Consider the following 26,646-nt stretch of genomic DNA (forward strand, 5'->3'; position numbering starts at 1 on the left):
GTGTCCTCCCATACTTAGGGTCCGTTTGGTGTGGCTCTAGCTCCGACTCCACTGGCAGTTTCTACAGGAGCCGCACCAAATGGGGTGGTCCACTGGCACCAGCTAGCGGGCGAATTTTATGAGAGTCGGAGCTCTCTTTTGAGGTGCTCTAGTTGAGCTGGCGAAGCCAAAAAAACATGGCTCCACCTGTTTTAGCTCCGGCTCCGCCCCTCCCAGTAGCCCTCCCAACTGGGACCTTATAACTCTTGGTTCACTCCAAATTGGACCTGTTTTAGCACGATGAGAGTCTCAGTAACACCTCAGGTACTAGGGACGACTTCTTGTGGAAGTGATTTTTTTAGAATTTAACAGCGTTGTGCTCTAAGTGGTAGACGATGTTCGCATCGACAGCGAGCCGTCTGTGGTGAGTTCGTCAATCTCGAGAATTTACTGATTCAATCTTCAAAAATGCTTATAGAGATAGAATTTGCGTATTTATGTTTACAGGGTGAGTGTGCGTGTCTTATGAATGTTTGAGTTCCACAGTGTAAAGCACACCGAAATCATCGTGCTGTCGAATCCAACGCGCACTGCACATCCATGTTGACCAAATGGTCGCATGAATCACATGCATGATGTTTTTTGAAATAAAATATGCATGTTTGCAGCTTGGAAAACTCAATTATACTTTCAAAAAAGACTTGGAAAATTCAAAAGTGGAAGTACTAGCAGTCTAGCACGTACTGTACGCACATAGCAAATGCCGCCCGGCTATTGCTATTTAGCGCGTCCACGCGGCCGCTCCTGGAGCCGCACCAGGTGTCCAAGTTCCCGAGCCACTCTGCGCTGGCAACCGGGCGGCCCCACCGCTCAGTGACCGACCCCAAACCCCCCAGCCCGCCCGCCATGGCGCCGCCTGAGCCGAAGGTCTTCGACGTCGTCATCTTCGGGGCCTCGGGCTTCACCGGCAAGTACGTCATCCGCGAGGCCCTCAAGTTCCTCTCCCCCTCCTCCCCACTCCGCTCCCTCGCGGTCGCCGGTCGCAGCCGCGACCGCGTGGCCGCGGCACTCCGCTGGGCTGCGGCCCCTGCCCCGCCGCCAGATGACGTGGAAATCCTCGTCGCGAACGCATCCGACCCGGCGTCCCTGGCGGCGCTCGCTTCCCGCGCCCGGATCGTGCTCTCCTGCGCGGGACCCTTCCGCCTCCACGGCCACGCCGTCGCGGCGGCCTGCACGGCCGCGGGCGCCGACTGCCTCGACATCTCGGGGGAGCCCGAGTTCATGGAGCGCGTCGAGGCCGAGCTCCACAAGCCCGCGGCAAAAAGCGGGTCGCTCATCGTATCCGCCTGCGGGTTCGACTCTGTCCCCGCAGAGCTGGGGTTTCTGTTCCACTCCAGGCAGTGGGAGCCGCCGTCCGCGCCGGTGACCGTGGAGGCGTACGTCAGCCTGCAGTCCACAAAGGGGATCGTCGGGAACATCGGCACCTACGAGTCGGCCCGTGCTCGGGGTGGCCAACGCCGACCAGCTGCGGGCGCTGCGCCGATCACGTCCCAGGCCCCCCAAACCCAATGTGAGTTGCTATATGTGACATAACCGTCAAGTTAAACAGTTTAATTAAGCGTAATGACCATCATTTGAACGCATCAGGCACATTAGCTTAATTAAGTAAGTGTAACCTGACAGCATGTTTCCAACCCACAGGTCGATCGAAACACACCAGAAGTCTCGCGCGACGGCGAGCACAGACGGTACCAGCATAATATAATTTCACAAAAATTGATAATAACATAAATATTTACAAAACAGCTTTAAATTTAGAATTTACATAAAATAAATGACAGCAGCGGAAGGGAATATGACCTGAGAGAAGGAAATTTGATTGAGAACCAATAAAATAAAACGATAACTACGAACATGTGAGGACGTCACATCGAGATCACTGATGCGAATCCTGGATAGCTTCTATACCTGAAATAGGGTAAACAACAAACCCTGAGTATACTAATACTCAGCAAGACTTACCCGACTTTTGAGTATACTTAGCCCACATATATAGACATGCAAAGCTTTCTGGCTGGTGGATTTATTTGCAGAAAAGCATCTAAGGGTAGATCATTAACTTCAAAATTTTAGCTCCAAATTATAGTTATAAAGTTGCTACACATCTATGATTTGCAGATATATAACAATCAATGTGAAAACATAATTGATTAAATAACATCAACATGTATCATATCATTTCGTTTCATTTTCTTACTATGATGTGACTCGGAGATCAAGGTGCTCATGTCCGAGAGCGACTGACGGCGAATCGATCCGATTTAACCTTGCAAGGTGGACCTAACCAACACGGCACGTATTTGCCCCGTCGGACAATACGAACCAACCATTCCCCTCCCCGCCTCGAACTACAGAACCGTCCCACCTGCATATAGTCAACCGAGCCCTACGAGAGACCACTAAAAGTAAACATATGCATCCCAATTCTCCGCGGCCACTCGACTGCCCTAAGGAGTGGGTAGAAGTTATGTACTTTCGAAACAAGGCAGTACTAGGCTTACCGGTTTCGACTACCTCCTACTCCCGGCATGCAGTTAGTACAATTCAAACATGATCAGCAGGGCCAACAACGGTACAGTCCTCAATCGACACAGACGGGGCTAAGACACTCAGGAACCCTGTCCTGCTGCCATACCTATACATCATCATCATTCCCCGTCCGGTCTCATATTTCCATGTCAATTTCTACAACTCAGGTACTGTATATAAGTATATAACCTATATCTCGCGAGTAACCAGAAATTACTCGACTTCTAAGTATCCTATATCTCACGAGTGCAAAAAGTCACTCGACTTCTATCGAGAAGTATTAAGCATAGCATTTTTATCGTCCTATACATGCTAGTTTAATTCAGGGGAACCTAGGTGTCGTGGGATTTTTAGGGTACCCACAGCCGGGTGGCGGAGCGCACCCGCCTATTCCCAGTGAGGGAGGACTCGGGGAAGCTCTAGGCTGTTAGGCTAATCTAGTACTGAGGCAAGCACACAAGAACTCACGATCTAGAGTGGTTCGGGCCGCCGGAGCGTAATACCCTACATCCACTGGGAGATGTATTGTTCTCGGTTGTATATGAACCTACCCTCTGCCGGGCCTTGGCCTTTTTCAGGCTGAGACTTCTTCTAGCGGGCGCCCCCTTTTATAGATCAAGGGGTGCGGATACATTGGTCGTTGGAGCCCCGACAAGTGGGCCCAACGTGACTGTGTAGCATACTGCGCAGAGTACTTAAATGGCTACAGTAGTTGTGAATCTTTTCTTCGATATGCTTCCATGCCCTGCTGCCTCTCTGACTCAGGGGGGTCTTCTCTTGTCCCGTCAGCAAGGTGCCCGTTGGGGAAACGTAGCTTGCGGTGTGGCCTGTGGAGGCTATTATGTAGGCGTCATAATAGCAGAAACCGAGCCGTCGTGTCCATCTGTCATGGCAGACTGACAGACGCGGCGTGGGCGACGCCAATGGCTCCACTACATGTCTTGGTAATACGCGATCAACAGTGTCCCCTGGTCAAAGAATTGCCTCGGCTTCTGCTATATCAATGCGGACGTCCACCTACCGTAATGAATGCAGTGGTAGGTGAACCTGTTGTTGACCGAAACCCACCGGCGAGCAACGACGGGCAACACGAAGAGCCGGGAGGTTGCTAGGGCGCTAGAGGCACTGCTCCCTCGTCGACGGCCCGCAATTTCCGTCACGCGCCCGGAGGATGTATGAAAACCGGGCGTGCCACCTGACCTATACCCGATCAGGAGGGTGCAGACGTGCTCTGAACAGTTTCCTGCATACGTAGACACGTGTAAACGTAAGTCCGAGCCGTGGTCGGCTCCCCGGGACAACTCTTGCATCGGCTTTGAAGAGCCGATCGAGTCCCGGTGTCAGACGGGATCTGATTGCATCCGGATATGATAAATAGAGCAAATCACTATAAAACTGCTTCAGTTAAATCTAATTGATCTAATCCACGATAGTAACAGCTTCACTGCTAGATCGGAACATCCTACACGTGACTAGGCCTAGCGAACGTAACAGACAACTAAACCACAACCTAAAACAAAGGCCTAAGAACTAGCAAGAGCCGATTCCCGGAACAATCCCTATCAAGGCTAAGATAAAGCATCTACTACGCCACCGGATCATCCAATCCGTTTGCAAGGCCTAACCTAGCAGATATTATGCCAACTCTTAAGATAAGAGCAAACCATAACAGATTAGATCTACTAAACATGAAAGAAGCAGGGTGTTGCCCCTGTGCGACTAATTATATGCGATAAGAACTAGCAAGAGATTGAAACGTGACTGCACAGAGACAACATGATATTCGCAGATGATAAGCAACGAAGCACAAAAGATCTACTAAAAGCCATGCTACGAACATCATGATAACTAGTACTACTCTCCATCAAAAGCGCTTCAGTACGAGTAATACCAAGGTAAAAGCAAGAACAATACTGCCCTGATCGCAAGAAGCGATCAGGGCAGCATGACACTTACTTGGATGGAACCCTATGATTAGGGGTGGCGATGCGCCGAGAGTTGTTGTTTGCGAGTCGTGATGACGCTCTCTTTCATGAATAACGAAGGATACATATTTATAGTCCGGAGACTTGGGAAACAATCTAAACTAATCTTGTCCCGATTGGACTCTATCTCTAATCTCAAACTAAATCTAAGGATACACGGCCAATGTGGCCCAGACGCTCACGCAGGAGCCGATTTACAAGCCTTCCTCATCTTTTGCTTTAAGCCCATCTTGATTTCGGCCCATAAATTAACCCTGTTAATTTATGGCGATAACACATGCCCCCCTGGTTTTGGCAATGATAGTTCCAAAACCAATCCGTCGCTTCATCTTCCCATTAATGTTCATTAATCATACTGCAACCACCAAGGAAGACGCAACGTCTCTGCAACTGGCTCCTCGTAGAACGTGAAAACTGCCGATCCGTCTTCCACATTTTCACTATTTAATCTCACCCGAATCGGCTCTTCTCCACAGCAAACTCCTTCTTCCTCCCAAAGCCAATAACGCAGAAAATCCAATCCTTCACCAGCCATGGCCATCTCCTCTTCCTCCGGCTCCAACTCTTTTGGAGACTCCTCTTCTTCCTCCTCATCTCCTCCTTCTTCTTCCTCCCTCTCGGCCTCCTCTATCGACTCTATCCCAGAAAGCCGAGAGCCGACCCCGAGTGGGACCCAACAGCAGCCTACGAGGCGCTGGCTCCTCTGCACTGGGATGCAGAGGAGTTCGACTTCGGGGTCGCCTCCGAGGAGGACGAGCCCATGACCGAAGAAGAAGAAGACCTCCAGTCCCTCTTCCAAGAGGAACTGGAGAACAATGAAGACGACGCCTTCTCCTGGGAAGGAACCGACTCCTTCGAAGGGATCGACTCTTCTTCCAGCGATGATACGGCGGCAGGGGAAAACCCCCACCAATTCCTCAAGGCCCCCTTGGAGGGGAGCGAAGAAGGAAGCAGCAGCAACGGCGGGCGAAGCAGCAGCAGCGGTGGGCGAAGCAGCAGCAGCACCGAGGACGATGGCAGCAGTAGCGGCGACGACGGCGATGATGACGACAACGATGGTGGAGACGCACCGTCGCGCAGCCTGAAGCGCCGTAGGTGCTCAGACACCCATGACTGGTAGATGTAGGTAGCATCGTAGGAATAGGACCTCAAAGCCGAAGGATTGATTCCTTTGTAAAATCGGCTTTCCTTGTAATAAACTTCCCTTTTTAATGAAATCGAGTTTCCCCAATTTCATATGTCTTCGTTTATTTCTTAAAAAGCCGATGGCAACGCATCAGGCTTCCATAAATATCCAAGAGCCGACGAAATTCAAACTAGAAGCAACCCGCACAAGAGTAGAATATCGCTTCCAGCTTGAACCGAACTCAACGTACCCTCAAATTCGAGTGTAACTCGAAAAACAAGCTCTACAAATCCGAGCAAGAATTCTCCAGGCAGCCGGAATTCGAACTAGAATCTCCAGCAATCAAACCCTAAGTCAACAGATCTGTGACCATGGCGGATTCTGCAGTTCAGACAACAAGCTCTAACGATGCGGCAATCCACGGCCTGAAGGTAATATTCGGCCTAATCTTTTAGTTTTCTTCAGCTCACTAAGCTTCTGAAACTGAAACTCTGAAATATGACACCATACACATACTTTTGAATTTCTGAACTTCAGGTGTCAGACATCCTTCTGCCGCATCCCTCCAATCCAAAATCTTTCTGTCTTGGCCCACAAACCCATGAAACCCCCACAGATTTGATCTCTTGTGAAGCAAATAGGATCCCTTTTGTGAGTCAAAACATTGATTTGAACCTCTGGGCCGACTGCTTAAGAGCCTGGCCTAATCCACCTGAAAGCTGGATAACATGGTATAACAGAGTAGCAAAAACCCACATGCCCTTGTGGCAAGATTTGAACATAGCCGATGCACTTAGCTTATCACTGTCACCCCTTGACAAAGATGAAAATCTTCTGAAAACCATCGGCTATTTCTGGTCTGATGCTCTGAATTGTTTCCTTTTTGGTCATGGACCCATGACTCCCACTCTGCTAGATGTTGTCATGATCACCAGACTAGACATTAGCTCCCCCAATCCTGCTGCTCACAAAATGACAGAAGTCCCCTTTAAACTTTCTTCCAAAGTCAACTGCACAAATTGGGGTACTTACATGAATCAGCACATGAAGACAAAAGGTCCAGTGACTGAGAAGGAACACACAGTCTTCTTAAATCTTTGGCTAGAGCACTTCATCTTCTGTGGCCCTTCCTTAGTTCCAACTAAGAACTATCTCCCCTTGGCCTACCACCTGGCCCATGGTAATCACACCGGCCTAGGCAAACTTTTTCTCGGAGAAACATACAGATATCTCCATTTAATGACATCTAACTTGCTCAACCACAAGAAACTGAGAACTGGAGGCCCTTGGTGGTTTATTCAGTTGTGGGCACAACTGTACTTCCAGCATCATATTCCCAACTTCCAAGGCCTGACCAAGAACTCTTTCCCTGATGAGAGTGGCAAACCAATTAGATGTACAAGCTATGGCCAAGCTTTATTCGGTCTTCCTGGCAGTAAACTAAATTCAGCAGATGCAACAAATTGGTTCAGAGTCTTCTACAAAGGACTAGATAATCCTCTCTACCTTCCGTTTACTGAATCTGAATCCTTTGAGAACCCAACTGCCTTCAGATTAGATAACTTTGCCGATGACGACAGCACTCGACATCTGTATTCTTTGATGATTCGACCTGGCTTCCTCCCCGTTGGCATCAGTACTTCTAACAGAATTATCAAGCCAGGCTATGAATCCTACCAGCCAGTCATAGTAGTTCGGCAATTTAGCCTAGGACAGGTCCCTCCCCACTTCCATATTCACCACTTGGTGGAGAGCAGAGCCGATCTGCCTGACGGTCTTACTAGCTCTAGATGCTACAGCATGTTTGATGACCTCCACATTCCAATACCAGCCGATCTGTCCTTCACTTCTTCATCAATCGGCTTTGATACCTGGCGGAAGATGTGGACAACACATGTCTTCAGAAAAGCTCTAGGCCCTCAACTGCAGCAAATTGATCCTGAATACGTAATCCCCGAGGAAGAGGTACTGATTTTATGCATTCATCCTTTTAAATCTTCTACTCCTTTCTCTTGGCTTAACCTACTCATCCTGTCAGCAGCAACAAGATGGTCCAGAACCCACGACCAGTACTGGGGAACCATTTCACTTTCTTCCAACTACTCCTGATGTACTCTTCTGCAAATGATCACCACCAATGAAGAAAGTGATAATGTCTGTTCAGCCAGACTTACTTCAGTTGGCTTCCAAGCGAAGACAAACTTCTGCAAGCGTTGCCCCCCGAGTCTTGACCAAGAAAAGGAAGACGATCATGAGGCGAGTGATCAAGAAACCAGCACCAGCTTCTTCGAGTCCATCAGAGTCTAATACCAACCAGGTAACTTATTTCTCCGAAACTTCTTCTTTATCTTATACATGTGTACTCTGGTTGACTGCAGTTCTATGTTCAGGATGCAGCTGAAGAAATCCCTAGTGTAAAAACCCTGGATCAACATGAGATAGCTGCAACTCCTAATGCACTGATGAATACAAGCGAGGAACAAGCCGATGCAGCAGATGCTCTTGACGTCAACACCAGCTTTGATAGGACGATTGCTCCTGAACCGTCCAACACTTCTTCAGAACAGGTAACATTAAAAAAAACCAATTCTGAACCAGCCGATAACTCCATAAATGCGTCTTGCACTAACTCCAGATATGCCCATAGAGTTTTGATATTTCAGGTTTGCTTTCCTTTGACCCTGCATCAATGGGTCTAACTGTTCCTGGATCAGAAACATCATCTCTACAGCAATCGACTAACCTAACACATCAGCTTCAACTTATCAAGGATCTTCTATCTGCCCCAATCACTGCTCTGATTGATGATTCCAGTAAAATAAAGAACATCTTCGAGCAAATAGAATCCCAACTCCCGGAACCATTGCAAATCAAGCTCTGGTCAGCCAGCAACCTCCCATTCTTCCGGATAGAAGTCAGTAAAGCACAAGAAAGGATGAAAGCACGTCGCTCTCAAGCTTCTCTGAAAGCCGACATTACCCAAAAATGCAAGGCTCTCAACCAAAAGAAGGCAACTCTAGATATCAAAGCTGACGTGTCTGCCAACACGAATCGACGCGACCTCCTGAAGAAAGAACTGGCGGAACTCGAAGAAAAGGTCCGCATTACCAAGGAACTCATCCAGGCCGAGGAAACTTCCATTGCAAACTCCAAACAAGAAACCTGGAAGATATCTGAGCAAATACAAGCAGAGTTTGCAGAGATCAGCACCTTGAGTCGGCAGATAGTTTCAGGCAATGACAAGGATGACGAAGCGATTGTAGCACATGCAGATGCCGTTCGTACTGAAGCCATCCATGCCATAGAAGAATTCCTGAACCAGTAGATAGGCTCAAGAGAGAATTAGTACTGCCTGTTAACTTGAAAGTTGTACTTGTTTAAAAACATCTCAAGTCGATGGTAATACATCGGCTATCTTTCTTTATCGGCCAACTCAACGTGTTGGCCTATCATTATATTGTTTATTTTTTTTACCGGCCAACTCAACGTGTTGGCCTATTACACTGCAGCCAGATGGATCTCATTAGCTTCTCTTTTACTCGTCTTTCCACATGCTCGGGAAATACTTCTTCAGATGCTGTCCATTGACAGCAACAGGAAACTTAATGCCGTCCAGTTCCTCGAGCATGTACGCATTCCCAGGCAAAACCTGATCAACCTTGTACGGACCATGCCAAGTTGGAGACCATTTACCAAATTTTTATCTTTGGTTCCCAATGGCAATACTGCCTCCCAAACCAAGTCTCCCACCTGGAAATCCTTAGGTTTGACCTTCTTGTTGTATGCACGGGCGACTTTAGCCTTATTTTCTTTGATCTTTTCCAACGACCAAAGTCTCAATTCCATTAGGTCCTCCACTTTATCATTCATCAAGGCTGCATACTGTTCAGCAGATAGATCATTCTGAAACTCAACACGCCTTGATCCGGCTGTGATTTCCCACGGTAGCACAGCATCCTGGCTGTAGACTAGATGGTACGGCGACGTCTTGGTGGACCCATGACACGAAATACGATATGCCCACAAAGCTTCTGACAACACCTCATGCCAGCGCCTAGGATATTCATCGATCTTTATTTTTATGAGCTTGATGAGGCTCTGGTTGGATGCTTCAGCCTGTCCATTAGCTTGGGCATAATATGGAGATGATCTGATCAGGTTAATCCCCATATCATCGGCAAATTTTCTGAACTCCTCCGATATAAAGACCGATCCTCCATCGGTCGTAATGGTCTGGGGGATCCCAAACCTGTGAATGATGTGTTCTTTGACAAAGCTGATCACATCTCTTGACGCCACTGACCTCATGGGTACTGCCTCCACCCACTTTGTGAAATAATATGTGGCAGCTAAGACCCATTGGTGACCCTTGCTAGACAACGGGTTGATCTGTCAAATCATGTCCATGCCCCAACCTCTGAATGGCCATGGTTTGATGATAGGGTTCATCACTGATGCTGGCACTATCTGAATTTTGTCAAACCTCTGACACGCTTGACATCCCTTGTAATATTTGAAACAATCTTCAAGCATAGTGGGCCAGTAATAACCCGACCGCCTAATCAGCCACTTCATCTTGTGAGCCGATTGGTGAGTACCGCAGGCTCCTTCATGTACCTCATGCAAGAGCCGATTTGACTCTGAAGGTCCCAGGCATTTAAGTAATAGTCCTTCCAAGGTCCTGTAGAACATATCGTCCCCTATCAGAACATACTTCATGCCCTTGAGTCTTATCCTTCTGGGTGCCCCCCGAGCCGAATCCTTCAAGTAATTGAAGATATCGGCTCTGCAGTCTCCGGGTTCTAGAAACTGGACCTCCACCTCGACTCCATCAGCTTTCTCCTTGTAGCCAGAAGCCATCTGTGCCAAATCATTGGCTTCATTGTTCAGAGTCCTGCGTATCCAGTGGAAATTGATGTACCTGAATCGTGACATCAACTCACGGCACTGCATCCATATCAGGAAAAGAGCCTCGCTCTCACACCTATATTCCTCCGTGAGCTGAGAAATCACCAGCTTCGAATCTCCAAAAATTTCCACCGCTTCTGCACCAGCTTCGAGAAGCAACTCCATCCCTTTGCGAATGGCTTCATATTCCACCAGATTATTGGTGCACGGGGCAGTCATTCTGATGGAGAAGGAATAATTCACCCCTCGAGGCGACACCAACAGAATTCCCACACCGCACCCATCATCACAAGCCGATCCGTCAAAGAACATAGCCCAAGCACGAATAAATAACGCAGGAATATCAATGCTGATCCTATCTGCAACAAGATCTGCCAGTGCTTGTCCCTTGACTGCTTTCGCAGGCTGGTATCGGATATCGAACTCTGACAATGCAAACATCCATTTTTCGAGCCGGCCTTTAAGGACAGGGGCCGACAGCATATGTTTTATGACATCCGATTTGCATATGGCAATTGTTTCCGCCGAGAGCAAAATATGGCGAAGCTTTGTACATGTAAAGTATAAGCAAAGACAAAGCTTCTCAATTTCAGGATACCTGGTCTCGGCGTCTAACATGCGTCTGCTGAGGTAAAAAACCACCCTCTCTTGGCCGTCATGCTTCTGGACTAGCACCGAAGCAATGGAAGTGTCACCGACGGATAGGTACACATAGAACGGCCTATCTTGCTGAGGAGGAACCAATACTGGAGGCTTTGACAAATATTCTTTGATTTCATCGAAAGCTTGCTGCTGTTCTGCCCCCCAGCGAAACTCATCATCGGATTTGATCTTTACTAAACCCATAAACGGCTCAATGCGTCCGGACAGATTAGAAATAAATCGCCTGACAAAGTTAATTTTACCGATGAGTTTCTGTAACTCCTTCTTTGTAGTAGGTGGCTTCATCATCTTCACGGCTTCTTGACTTTTTAGGCCGATCGCGATTCCCCTTTGATGCACTAGGAATCCCAGAAATTGACCGGCCGATACACCGAAGGCACACTTCTTTGGGTTCATTTTGAGCCCAAACCTTCGAGTCCGCTCCATAACTTGACAGAGATCTTCTAAATGCCCCGCAGCTGACTTGGACTTGACCACAACGTCATCAATATAAATCTCTACCAGCTTGCCGATGAGATCATGAAAAATGTAATTCATAGCACGTTGGTACGTTGCACCGGCATTTTTTAGTCCGAAGGTCATAACCAAGTACTCGAACAAGCCAACTGCACCTGGTACTCTGAACGCAGTCTTGTTCACGTCCTCTGGGGGCATGAAGATCTGGTTGTAACCGGCGTTGCCATCCATAAAACTCATCATTTTGTGGCCAGCAGCGGCGTTGATCAACGTCTCTGCAACAGGCATTGGGTATTCATCCTTCGGAGTTGCTCTGTTGAGATCTCTAAAATCGACGCAGACACGCCATCGGCCATCTTTCTTTTGTACCGGCACCACACTGGAGATCCATTCTGCATACCGGCACGGCCTGATGAACCCAGCATCCAGCATCTTTTCCACCTCTTTCTTAACTTCTTCTAGGACTTCGGCCTTCATCTGACGTGCTCGTTGCTGAAACGGCCGAAACCCTTTATTGAGCGGGAGCCGATGCTCGACTATGCTTCTATCCAATCCAGGCATCTCCGTGTAGTCCCATGCAAAGCAATCCCGGTATTCTTTTAGCAGTGTGATCATCTCCTCTCGCAAAGCCGGATCCAACTTACTGCTGATAAATGTCGGCCGTCGCTTATCCCCAGGACCAATGTCAACCTCTTCCAAATCATCAGCTGATGTGAATCCGTATCCGAGTTTGCCGTCATCTAAAAAATCGGCCGCGAATGCGAGCGAGTCTTCACTATCCACAATGTCAGCAGCAAACACAGGGAGATGACAAGAAAAATTATTTGGCCAACCGCACGGGCTGGCCGCTTCTATACTTCTATTATTTCTCAGAGCCAAATAGTCAATAGATAGCCAACTGCTAGAGGAGGCCATCATGTGTACATGATGTAACAATTCCGACCAAAAACAGAATTTTTCTATTTTTCGGGGCCGATCGCCGGGATCGGCCTCTCTATTTTCATTACACCCCGTGGCTAGCCAGGGTGCATCTATTCTGTGAGGCCAGTGGATAAGACCAGCCTCAGTCCGTTTTTTGTCGCCTCAATCCGATCACAGTCTTCCAGGGCGATCCCGGAAATCGGCTCTTGTCCTTCCGCATCCCAGGCGTTCATATCTGCGACCGAGACCTCGCTGGAATCATCTACAAGGACCACCTCTACTTCATCGCCATCCCATTGGACGAGGTACTGGTGCATTGTGGAAGGGATACAACAGTTGGCATGAATCCAGTCTCTTCCAAGCAGCACCGTGTATGTGCTCTTGCTGTTAACGATGAAGAACGATGTCGGTACAGTCTTGCGGCCCACTGTCAGTTCCACATTAAGAACCCCCATCGCCTCTGATGGCTATCCATTAAAGTCGTTGAGCATCACATTGGTCTTGATCAAATCGGCAGAAGAACGACCCAATCGGCGCAGCACAGAATATGGCATCAGGTTAACTGCAGCACCAGTGTCGACCAACATCCTGTTCACAGGCTTGCCGTCAATGAAGCCCTTGAGATACAACCCCTTCAAGTGTTTGTAGCTCTTCTCCTTGGGCTTCTCGAAAATGATTGGCCGTGGGCCGAGATCCAGCTGCGCGATGGCCAATTCCTCCGGTTGGGGTGCTCGAAACTCCGACAGGAGCACGAACACCATGTTCACATCAGCCGATGGCTTCTCATCGGCTTTTGTCTGCTTGGAGCGCCACTCCATCCTCGGGGGACGCCTCTCTTCCCTCTGCGGTCGCCTAACTTGCTCCATGAGATCCGGACGCGCTTTCCTCAGCACGTCAAGATACTTTGCTTCTACGTCTTCGAGGTTGCGCAAGCGCTGTACTCTGCGCTTCTGCGACCGATTGAGCCCGTCAAGACACCACCGTGGGCGATGGTACCTGTCCTCTTCCTCTAGCTCTGAATCACCTCCTGATGGGCGCCCCACATGGACGTCCTGACGTGTTCTGGGCCCCAAACGCCGGAACACCGATGTCTTGTCCTGTTGGTGCCCTCGAGGCCTGCACTCCAAGCAATCATCTATAGTAGGTAATCGGCTCATGCCGGAATTCCAACAGTACCTGAAGAACGGGCAATGCCAGTGGTCGCGTATAGCCTGGCGCCTGCCCAATGTCCTTCCTGAGCGGTGCTCGTACTCGTCTTCCTCCGATTCGTATCGGCGGCGTAGCTGGTACTGGTACTGGTATTTCTCCAGAAGCTGATTAGAAGCTGGAAACTGATTGCGGATGTGACGTACTTGCTCTTCAGGAACATGCTGCTGTTCCAGCTCGTGTTCATTCTGCGGCCGCTTGCCAGAAGCGGCCTCTCTCCTCTGCTTGTCATGGCGGCGCATAGGTCCCACCATGTTGATGTGGAATGCCAAGTCCTGGCCCTTGGACCTGAAGTCTGACAGTTCCACCACGTTAGCTTGTGGGAAGGGCTTCGTGTCCACCTTCATAGTGTGCTGAGCCAGGATTAATCGGCCTTGCTCGATAGCCGATTGGATCTGGTGACGCAGCTGCTTGCATTCACCAGTGGCATAAGTAAACGAGTGGTGCCACTTGCAGTATAGCCTTCCCTGCAACTCTTATGCCGTCGGCAGCTTGTGATTTTCTGGGAGCTTCAGCTGTTTTTCTTTGAGGAGCAGGTCGAATATCTGCTCTGTTTTGGTTACGTCGAAGTCGAAGCCCTTCACAAGCCCCTGCTGCTTGATCCACTTGCATGGGACAGGATTTGCCCCCCGAGTCCACTCTGCCACGGCCACTTCTTGCTCTTCACCCGAGTCGTCAGATTCTTCAGCTTGTGCCATGTTTACATGGTGCTTGAACTTGTCCTGGTACAGCTCAGGATGATAATGCTCGTATGCGGTAAGCTTCTGCACAAGGTGCGCCAGAGACGTAAGCTCCAACTGAAAAGCCGCATCCTTGATCGGCCTAGCAAGTCCCAGGACAGCCAGATCGACTGCCTCTTTCTCTGTGATGCGTGACGAGTAGCATCGGTTCTAGACCTCCCTGAAGCGCTGTATGTACTCTGACACGGTCTCTCCTCGCTTCTGCCTGACTTGGGCGAGGTCGGCAATTCCAGCTTCTGCAGCTTCCGAGTGGTACTGGGTATGGAATTGATCTTCAAGCTGCCTCCAAGTCCGAATCGAATCCGGAGCTAAAGACGCGTACCATCCAAAGGCTGGGCCTGTAAGGGATTGGCTGAAGAACCGGACCCTCAATGGATCCGACACTGAGATCATCCTAAGCTGCGTTAAGTATCGGCTCACATGCTCGATGGAGCTGGCTCCCTCTAATCCGTTGAACTTGGTGAACTCAGGAAGCCGATACTTGGGTGGCAGTGGGATCAAGTCATAGTCGCTTGGATACGGCTTGGAATAGCCGATCGCTTTCCTCTTGGGCAGGATGCCGAACTGGTCTCTGAGTATTGCACTGACCTGCTCCACACTAAGAACTCCTAGGGCCGATGGCTCAGCACTCGGCCCAGTAGCGTACTTTGCCAGCCACGCTTGTTTTTCTGCGTCTGCTCCAGGAGCTCCTGGGTTCACCATCTGCACCGAGCGTGCTGGACTGACGCTATTAGGGATGTAGGCGCACGTGTAGCCGTGCAGAATCTCCTTAGGTGGCTCGGTGAGGAACTGGCCTTCTCCAGGATCACCGCCGATCTTGTGGACGACGTAGATCGGCGAGCTGTGTGGTCTGGGAGCTGCAAATGAGAATGGCAGTTGCGGCCTAGAATGCAGTGCAGCTTCCTCTGTGTGACTCCCCAGGATTGGCCCCGATGGAGAGTACTGGTTCTTGATTATCTCCTGGATGACGCGATGCGCCATGCGCTCGAGTTCGTTCATCAAGCTCTGAGAGTGCCGATGAAGCGCATGGGCCACCATGTAGTTCATCTCCTGACGCAGGGCTCTGGTGCGTTCTTCAGATGGTACAGACAGATCTACATTGTCCAGAGCGCCTTTTGGTGAGAACCCCTTCCACTTGATGCCATGGTTGCGAGTCCTCTCAAAAGAGCCGATGAGATCGGCTTCCAGCAGAGTTTTGATCTCATCATACTTCTTCTTGTGTTCAGGAGGAAGCTCTTCATATGTGACGGGCTTGGGAGCGGGTTCTTGATCTTGAGCTCCGGTCATCATTGCGGTGGATGTTGTTGCCGAGTGTCCCACCGGGCGTGCCAGAATGTGTTGTCGACCGAAACCCACCGGCGAGCAACGACGGGCAACACGAAGAGCCGGGAGGTTGCTAGGGCGCTAGAGGCACTGCTCCCTCGTCGACGGCCCGCAATTTCCGTCACGCGCCCGGAGGATGTATGAAAACCAGGCTAGGGCGCTAGGGGTGGCGATGCGCCGAGAGTTGTTGTTTGCGAGTCGTGATGACGATCTCTTTCATGAATAACGAAGGATACATATTTATAGTCCGGAGACTTGGGAAACAATCTAAACTAATTTTGTCCCGATTGGACTCTATCTCTAATCTCAAACTAAATCTAAGGATACACGGCCAATGTGGCCCAGACGCTCACGCAGGAGCCGATTTACAAGCCTTCCTCATCTTTTGCTTTAAGCCCATCTTGATTTTGGCCCATAAATTAACCCTGTTAATTTATGGCGATAACAGAACCTTAGTATGGAGACCAAGCGGCCTTATATACGCGTTTGTGCTTGCAGACATGTGGCAGCTCCGGACCTCCCCGGAGCGGGCTGTTAATTCCTTCCCTTAGTGAGGGGTCCGGTTACTATACAGGGGGTCCGGGACCCCACGGGGGGTCCGGGACTCCGCGGGGGCCCGGACCTCCACGGGAGGTCCGGAGCCCCCGGCTGTTCGGGCTGAGCGCCTGCTTCTTCCGGACCGCGTGGTGCTCCCAGATCTTCCTCACCCGGGGGACGGGTCCGGGACCGTTGTCGGGTGAACAGGGCTCCGGACCACAGGGGTCCGGCTGTTTGGACGTAGTCAAGGATAACCACAAGGCTCTTGCCTAGACACAGCAAGAGTGGGTACCCCAGTCCTGGGGTACCGACACTAGGGATCATGCAACTAGGGTTCCAATCAACTCCTGAAACGTAATGCACAAGTAATAAATACATATATAGATGTCATAATTTCAAATAATAGGATGTGCACCGGGGCTTGCCTGAGATTAATACTAGGTCAGTGTTTGTTAGATGACACTCTCTTGGCGAGTATTCTGGTCCAAGCATGTACTCCTGGTTCTTTGCCTCGTTCTTTGCCTCTTCTGGATATGTCCACCAAACATCGTCTTCGTGTTCGGTTTCAATATCACGTCCTTCACGTGGTTCATCTATCGTACCTAAATGAGGTGCAATAACACATATGTATAAATGCATGAAAGTACAATGCGCAAAGCATTCATAATAGTGCAACACACTATACAATATATCATTTGATATTAAAGAACAGATGAATCACACTTCGAAAAGAGCATAATTATCATAAACAAATGTATCAATAAATGATCATCTAAAACCAGCACTTACAGACATTGCTCTGAGCTATAACACTATTTATTTTGTCAGACTAAAATAAAGTCATATTTACTACTACTTAACGGTCATTTTAATTACAAAGCCAAGCTAGAAAATTTGCAAACATTTCATAAAGACAGGTGCTTTGGTTCAAAAATAAATACTACTACTCTAAAGTGGGGTTTTAATTATAACTACAGAGCCTATAGTTTGGATGGTTTTTAATAGCTTTTATAAAGTACTATTGTTAAATACAACATCGTTGATGCAAAAAGAAATGAAATGCACTGGATAACACTTATAGCTCCTATGATCCTGTAAAGATGCAAAACTGATGTATGTTACATAATTAAAGTCTTGAACTAAGTCTCATGATTTTTATCCATAGGGATTTATTTTTAATAGAAGAAACATTAAAGCACCAACATTAAATCATTAACTCATGTATACATGCACCAAATAAATCTAACACCTTTGCCACAGCATATGCATCACATGAACAACCTACCATAAAAATTTCATAGCAAACGGAGCAATATAACTATAAATATAAATTTATTCCTAACAAATATAAATAAAATTCTAGGATAATATTTTTATACTAACACATATCATATTATGTACCCACTGCATAGATCTACTAACAAGGATTCCAAAACATCTTCATTTTCTATTTTACGATTTTTCAATGATTTACTATGCATTTTCAAAGTTTACAGCCACTTAAACTAATATTTAAACTAGAGCAAAAACTATTTAGAAATTAAAGATCAACCTGTAAGAAAAGTTGTAGATCTTAGAACAAGGAATCTAACAAATTTTAGTTTGAATTTTCTGGTTTTTATATGATTTACTATGATTTTTCAAAGTTTCAGCCAATTTATTGCAAAAGGACCCTTCGCAGCACTATTCACCTGAGTCATGGACTTCGCAAAAAGGACCCTGCACTTCTTTCTATTGTTACCTGGGGTCCCTCATGTGAACTGGAAGCAGAGGAGGCGCTTAAGGCGATCGATTCCGGCGAGAGGAGCCATGTCGGCGGGCAGGAAGCGGGGGGAAAAGCATGAGAGAATCACCTGCGACCGATTTAGAGCAAGAGTTGGAGCCGGGGATGGTCAAAGAAGGGCCGGCGACGGTGCAGTGGTCTGGGCGGCGGCGGCGAGCGACCACGGCGAGGTTCCGGCGGCCGATTCGGGGCGGCCTCGGGCCGAGGAGCACCGGTGGGGCGTGAGGAAGCTTGTCGGCGGGTCGGTTCGGCCGAGGGAGGCCGGAGGAGGGAGCTCCACGGCGAGCTAGGCGGAGGCGGCGGCCATGGCTCGGCGCTCACGCGAGAAGGAGAGGGAGAGGCGTGGGCGGCTCAGGCAGCATGAAGAGGCTTCGGGAAAGGAGCGAGCTGGGCCTGCGAGCGAGATAAGGACGGCATGGGCGGAGACGCGCGTCGCGAGCGTGTGCGAGCGCGCGCCGTGGCCAATTTTGGGCATGGCTTGGTCTCTCTGTGTGTGGATGCTTCCACAATTAGTGCTAATAATTATATCAATCTCTCAATTAATCCTAATTAAGGTAATTATTACGTGGGTTGTTACACTATACACTTATCGCTGCTGCTGAATTTGTCCGAGGGTTTGATCACCTGCCTGTTCGATCGCAAAACAAAGATGAAAGACAGAGTTAGAATGTTTACATTGAACTAGGACTTAGAATGATGGTTGATCTGCACATAAACCATACAGGAAATTTTCACTATGATGATAGTTGCTGGGTCAGATCCCAAATTCATTTGTGTTGCACATTAAAGGCCACTATGCTTGGATTTTCTATTGTTGTCTAATTTGTACGAAATTTGGCCTTGTTTTCCTGAAGGGCATGCTGGATGACTAGTTTGGCATAGCTGCATATGCTTATTAAAATCAAAATTAGCTTGAATTCAAGATATGTACACCCAAATCTCCTAAAGTACGGTGTGTTACCGTCGCAACTGGTTAGTGAAAGTTCTTCTAAGAGCAAGTTTAACTCTTTATTATGGTAAAATCTTAACAGTTAGCTCTCAGATCTTCTGGATTTTCTTGGTCAATGTGAATTTAACACTGAACAAAAAATTTACGTGTGCTTGACTCCTAGTTTGATAAACTAGTACTTGTTGGAGTGCTCTACTAATTTACCAACTCACAGTATTGTTTTCTTTCTGCATTTTTCTGCAAAAACGTTTCTTATTAATTCCCTTCTACTTACCATCATGCCGAAATGCCATTTTTCTTCCGAGGCGTGGTCAGTATTCAATTAAGCATTCCTTTCTCGTGTGCCAACTGTCAACCACCTGATGTTCCTTCCACTCCTTCAGAAGCCTCTGCACTATCAAGTGTAAATGATGGTTGCCGTGCCTCTTGTCTGTGCAATGGATTGCGGTAGTGCGACCCCTCAAGGAATGGGTTATGTTATTTTCTCAAGTTGTTCATCTAGTTCCTTTATAAAATCTGTTTAAATGTTCACAGGTTACGTGTGATGTCTTAAATCAAAGCGGCTGTATGCTTTCATCTTGAAGTTGCTGTTCGGTGTGCCCTTGTGGACTGTAAATTTTTTTATGATTTTTTCTTGAATCTTTAATGAAAATATATGTATATTTGTGGAATTGCAAACTGACATGAACGAACTTTGCTTCTCAACAGAGGTTAATAGATTTTGTGATATCTCAAATGTTTCCTTAATTTTCTTTTCTTTTTTTTTCCTTTTTGCAGTTCAACGGTCCGCTGATCCATGGAAAACTGCAGTGCCTATTTTCATTTCATGAAAATGATCAGATCAAATACATCTTGATCGATGCTACTGTTTGTTCCTTTATGCAGATCCCAGGTCCTCCACCTCCCAAAGGGTCGCTGATGGAGGCTCACAATCCTCTGGGAATGTGGGCTATGAAGCTGCCTTCTGCCGACACAGCGGTCGTGAAGAGAACTCTATCAACCATCACCGAGCATCCCGAGGGCCTTGCTGAGGCTGAAGAAACCCCAGAGTACGCCGAGCACAGGAAGAAGTTCTGGTCCTCTGTTAAACCTGCACATTTCGGCGTGAAGATCGCCTCCAGATCCCTGGTGGTCCTCATGCGCTCCATCATCCTGGGACTGTCCATCGGCCTGCTCGCAAACTTCCCCTTGGGCAGGTACCTCCTGCTGGCCTACCCCGAGTTCTTCTCCACCGGGCTGTTCCTCAGGGCCGGCCCGACGGAGGAAGAGGTGCGGAGCGGCTCGTTCAAGATGTGGTTCGTCGGGCGCGGCTACGGCGACGCGGCCCGGGCGTCGGAGCGCGGCGGCAAGCCGGACAAGGAGGTGATCACCGAGGTCTCGGGGCCTGAGGTCGGGTACATCACGACTCCGATCGTGCTGGTGCAGTGCGCCCTCGTCCTGCTGACCCAGCGTGGGAACCTGCCCCGGGGAGGGGTGTACACGCCGGGCGCCGTCTTCGGCCCCACCAACCTCCAGCGGCGCCTCCAGGAGAACGGGATGTCGTTCGATGTTCACGTGAAGCAGGGCCGTATGTAGGCCCGTGCGGGCCGTGCGACCACACAGGGCCCCCAAATTTTAGGGGCCCCAAAATATAACGAGTATACTAGGTATAGTTATATAGTAGATTTTGTTTTAGTTATATTTTGATCCAATACGAAGCAAATTGTAGCCCAAATATGTCATAGAAGAGGAAATATGCCGCTTGACCATTGTCTTTCAATCAAATCTGCAGATCACAGTGCAATCTTTTTCGCTTCCACTATAACCGCTCGCCAGGCACGGCACAAGTCAGTCACGTCTGCACTTCCACCTTCCGGATTTCACTGGGCACTCGCAGGCGCAACGATGGTACTAGGGTTCAGTTCATAGTTTCGCACAGGGCCTTCGAATTTGCCGGTACGGCCCTGCGTGAAGAGGTCGATGCTCTGAGGCTGGCTGTGGCCGGGCTCCATTTGGTGGGAAAGAGTTGGGCCGAAGCATGTGCGAGTGCGACCTTGTTGGGAATAATTAAGGAGCGATCACAGTGGCGAGTCAATTGTATGTGTGTGCGTGAGTCCAAAGGGCCTACTACGTTCCGGTGAAGTACCGAGTCTCTTGTTTGCGTGCTGTGTGTTTATCTGAGGCGACAGTAGGAAAACAAGTCTACTTGTGTGTACAGTGAGAGGATCGTATGGGTTGTGGTTGCAGTGCAATGTGTGTAATGTAATGCGTGAATACAAATGGACATGAGAATAAACAAGGGAGGCCCGACTGGCTCGAGAGATGCTACGACTAGGAGGATATGAGGAGAGCGTGGTGGAATGGAGTGATTTCATTCCTGATTTTAGGGATGAGCTCGTTCTATGCTATGTGTTTGGTTAGAGAAATGAAACAGTTCCATTTCTTGTTTGTTTTGAGGAGGAACGATGATGTAACTATCATAACTTCATCAAGCATCGTTACGTGTGGCTCACATGTCGGTCACCCAATCCTTTGCTCCTCTCTTTCACCATTGTAGCACGAGCTCCCTCGGCCATGACTTCTCCTCTCTTTCGCACTCTTCTCCCTCAACACACTGGCTGCCCAAACTAGCGCCCCCACGCCGCTCCAACTTTCACCTGGGTGAGAGCTTGAGCTCTGCTTCGCGCCACTCATGCATCTGCTCCAAACCCCCACTCCAAGCTTCAGCCCGAGCTCCGCCTCTCCCTCCCCTCCAAGCTTTGGTCGAGCTCCGCCCTTGCCCCCCCGAGCTTCAGTAGAGCTCCCAATCCAGCGCTCCCGCCCTCCCTCCACCCCTCCCTCCCTCCCTCCAAGACCCAGTCGAGCTTCGTCCCTGCCCTGCCGAGCTCCAACCCCGCCATTGGAGTTCTGCCCTGGCCCGCTCTGCGTCGAGCACCGCTTGGGCCCCGTCTGGCACGCTCCAGCCCAGCGTCGTTCCCCGTCATGTTCGAGCATCACAGCGAGAGATGTCATTCAACTAGAACGGCTCGGTTCGCCCAATTTTGGGGGATCGAGCCGTCTCGGATCTAGAGTGACTATTGGTTTTTTAGGATGGCTCTATCTCCATGCTTCTGAACCGAACATAGGATGGAGCGATTTCATTCTCGGTGGCTCCTCGACCAAACACTACCTAGCAGTCCTCGAATCGGAATCGGCAAGTTCATTGTCCCCAACACTGGCTGCTAGCTGCCAGCTACTAGTAGTACTATGGGCTGTTACATGAACCTTGAGATGTTTTTGTTGGTGATATGCCCAAGAGCCCATCATCACAATACGGTTTAAAGGCCCAAAAGGATATTGATCCAAGAGGGATTAGGGTTACTAATGGGCCTATGAGATAGAAGCCCATTAGTACGCCCTATATATACGAGGGAGGGGCTAGGGGGCAAAACCCTGAGCTGCGCCACCTCCCTAGCCGCCGCCCCTCCCTCTCTCTCGGCCGCCGCCCTTGCCGTGCGTGCGGTGCTAGCACACCGACGCCCGGCGTTTCATCCCCGTACGCGTGGACTCCGTGGAGGCGCTGCTGCGACTGCTGCGCTGATCGGCTGCTGGGATCAAGTACGAGGAGCTCGGTTCGTGGGACGTGATCGACTACTTCCTCTACATCGACGCGCGACTTCTTCTGCTGCGCTGCGCGTCTAGTGGTAACGATCTATGATCTTCTACTCGCAAGCGTCTTGGGTATATGCGGCAGTGGTGCTAGCGTAGCCTACCCGTTTACCTACAGTGGTACCAGAGCCATCTTGCGTAGTTTTTGGTCTGGATCTTTTGCATATAGGTGATATGTTGTTGTAGTAGATTGGATCTATTACTTTTGCACGGTTTGATTAGATCAATTGGTCATAAGGGGTTAAAACCGGAGCGAGTTGATTGCGCGGCATGTGACAAAAGATTAGTTTGTGTTCTTTCTCTGTTATGCATACGACATGTCCCTACCGGCTGGAATCACCATCGGGACTAACTGTGTGCATAGTCAGCAGATTGAACCAACAGATCGAGGTCATGTGTAGATGCAGTCTTCTCAAGTGCAAAGTTTGCACGGTCAAGGTGATTGACCTAGTGAAAATTGAGGCATTATGAATGGCTCGGATTTGAGGTAATGTGATCACTCTGATGTGATTTTCATAGGGATTCCATAGATGCGATCTGTGTAATTCCGTGAGGTTTTCAGAGCGCTGCCCTGAGACCCGCGGGGGGCGGCTCCCCCCTCGACCCCCCGCCCGCTGACCGGCCAGCGGGACTGCCGTTGCTTTCTCGCTGTAGCGGCTTCCCAAGCGCTACTTTGGTAGAACATGTCGTATGCCTAACTTGTTTTTGCAGGGTGTGATGTGAATGGTATGGCCTCAATGTCATGTGATGATGTATGTGATGATTTGTGCGGCCTGCGTGTCGCAAGTTAACACAATCGGGTTGAGGTTGCACCATTATTGTATAACGACCTACGTGTCGACTTGTGATGTTTGAATCCTCATGTAATTATTTCACTAGCTATTAGATGTAGTAGCTTAGTATCTTTTCATGGAGGCTTCAATCATGATGGCGATGATGATCACCACAAGACAGGACGGATGGCAATGGAGGTCACCTTGGAGCCATGGCGATGGAGCCCATTGTGATGCAAGAGGCCATACTATTCACAATATAATATGATTATATGTCTGTGATGTTTATTTTTCTGTCATACTATTCTTTCATGCTTTTACATATGGTTGATGCTTTAATCATGATAGAATAGCTTCCCTCAGAAAATGTTGAGTTTTTGATGCCTTTTACCAATAGCTGCACCTATAAATTTTGATCGTTGTGTGGTAGGTTTACCAAAGTAGAGTACCCTCAGCTATCACTTTTGTATAGGGTGGATGTCGGACATTCACAAGCATAGTTTTGGTTTACTCAGCAAAGCTATCAAAACAGTTTTGGGCTTTAAGGCATAGGGTTGGGGCCGGGGCATTGGATGCCACCCAACAAACAAGAGTCGCATAGAGATGTGATTAGTAATTTGTTACTTACCTGTATCACTACTTTTCTAGCCGTGATGCTAAAGCTCACTAGAATTTTAGTGATTATGGATCTTGAACCACTATATGTCATTAGAGGGAAGATGACTTTGATATAGTAGGTTGTCTTTTGTTAAATCAGTTAATGAAAGTCTTTACATAAACTTAGTGCTGAAATCTTGCTTTACTTTAATGTTGTAGATCATGTCTGCCAGTAACAATTCCGCTTTCAATTTGCGTTCTGTTCTTGAGAAAGAAAAGTTGAATGGAACAAACTTTATTGATTGGTACCGCAACCTGAGAATTGTTCTCAGGCAAGAGAAAAAGGAGTATGTTCTTGAGCAGCCATATCCTGATGATCTCCCTGACAATGCAACTGCTGCTGATCGCAGAGCTTATGAGAAGCACTGCAATGACTCACTTGATGTCAGCTGTCTGATGCTCGCCACCATGTCCCCTGATCTGCAGAAGCAGTATGAGCATGCGGATGCTCATACCATGATCGAGGGGCTGCGTGGGATGTTTCAGAACCAAGCCAGGACTGAGAGGTTCAATATCTCAAAGTCCTTGTTTGCGTGCAAGCTGGCAGAAGGTAGCTCGGTCAGTCCTCATGTGATCAAAATGATTGGTTACATTGAGACTTTGGACAGATTTGGTTCTGAACTTCACCAAGACTTGGCTACTGATGTTATTCTCCAGTCGCTCCCGGCGAGCTATGAGCCTTTTATCATGAACTTTCAGATGAATGGCTTGGATAAAACATTGAGTGAGTTGCATGGGATGCTAAAGACAGCAGAGGAGAGCATTAAGAAGAATCCCAATCATGTGATGATGATTCAGAAGGGGAACAAAAAGAGGAAGCGTTGGACGCCTCCTAATCCCAAAGGTAAAGGCAAGGAAAAGAGTTCCGGTGGCGAGTCCTCGGGCTCTAAGCTAAAGCCAGCACCTAAGGTCAAATCTGGCCCTACTTCTGAGGATGAATGCTTCCACTGTCATGAAAAGAGACATTGGTCTAGAAACTGCAAGAAGTACTTGGAAGAAAAGAAGAAGAAGAAGGGAAGTGAGACTTCCACTTCAGGTATAAATGTTATAGAAATAAATATTGCATTATCTTCTAGTGAATCATGGGTATTTGATACTGGATCGATGATTCACACTTGCAAATCGTTGCTAGGTCTAAGTGAGACTAGAAGATTTGCAAGAGGCGAGTTGGACGTTCGTGTCGGCAATGGCGCAAAGGTTGCGGTGTTGGCGGTCGGCACCTACCACTTGTCTCTACCCTCCGGATTAGTTTTGGAATTAAATAATTGTTATTGCATTCCTGCTTTGAGCAAGAACATTATTTCTTCTTCATGTTTGGAAGAAGTTGGTGATTTTAAGATTGTAATAGAGAACAAACGTTGTTCTATTTTTTGCAATGGTATTTTTTATGCTCATTGTCCATTGGTGAATGGATTATATGTTCTTGATCTTGAGGATAAATCTGTCTGTAACATTAATACTAAGAGGCTTAGACCAAATGATTTGAATTCCACTTTTATTTGGCATTGTCGCTTAGGTCATATAAATGAGAAGCGCATTGAACAACTCCATAAAGATGGATTGTTAAGCTCATTTGATTTTGAATCATTTGACACATGTGAGTCTTGTTTGCTTGGAAAGATGACCAAAGCGCCTTTCACTGGTCAGAGTGAGAGGGCGAGTGACTTGTTGGAACTTGTATATACCGATGTATGTGGACCAATGAGCTCAATAGCCAGAGGTGGTTTTCAGTACTTTATTACTTTCACTGATGACTTTAGTAGATATGGCTATATCTACTTAATGAGGCACAAGTCTGAATCGTTTGAAAAGTTCAAAGAATTTCAGAATGAAGTACAAAATCAATTAGGCAAGACAATTAAATTTCTGCGATCTGATCATGGAGGGGAATATTTGAGTCTTGAATTTGGTGATCATTTGAAGCAATGTGGAATTATTCCGCAGCTAACTCCGCCCGGAACGCCTCAATGGAATGGGGTATCCGAACGGAGGAACCGAACCTTGTTGGACATGGTTAGGTCCATGATGAGCCAAGCTGATCTTCCATTGTCATTTTGGGATTATGCTCTTGAAACTGCTGCGTTCACACTGAATAGGGTTCCAAGTAAGTCTGTTGAGAAGACACCATATGAGATATGGACTGGGAAGCGTTCCGGATTATCTTTTCTCAAAGTTTGGGGATGTGAGGCTTATGTCAAATGTTTGATGTCAGATAAGCTCACTCCAAAGTCAGACAAATGCTTCTTTGTAGGGTATCCTAGGGAAACCAAAGGATATTATTTTTACAATAAGGCGGAAGCCAAAGTGTTTGTCGCTCGCAATGGTGTTTTCTTAGAAAAGGAGTTTCTCTCAAAAGGATTTAGTGGGAGCAAGGAGCAACTTGAAGAAATTCAGGAAACACCCGAAACTGTTTCAGCAACCACT

General features: G+C 48.1%; 1 pseudogene; it reads left to right on the forward strand.

Annotated features, from left to right (window-relative positions):
- The first annotated feature begins 801 nt into the window (after nucleotides 1-801).
- On the forward strand, nucleotides 802-21,570 carry LOC120693689 (annotated as a pseudogene).
- Nucleotides 21,571-26,646: the final 5,076 nt, after the last annotated feature.

This window comes from Panicum virgatum, chromosome 2K, assembly GCF_016808335.1.
Source record: "Panicum virgatum strain AP13 chromosome 2K, P.virgatum_v5, whole genome shotgun sequence".
Classification (NCBI taxonomy): Eukaryota; Viridiplantae; Streptophyta; class Magnoliopsida; order Poales; family Poaceae; genus Panicum; species Panicum virgatum.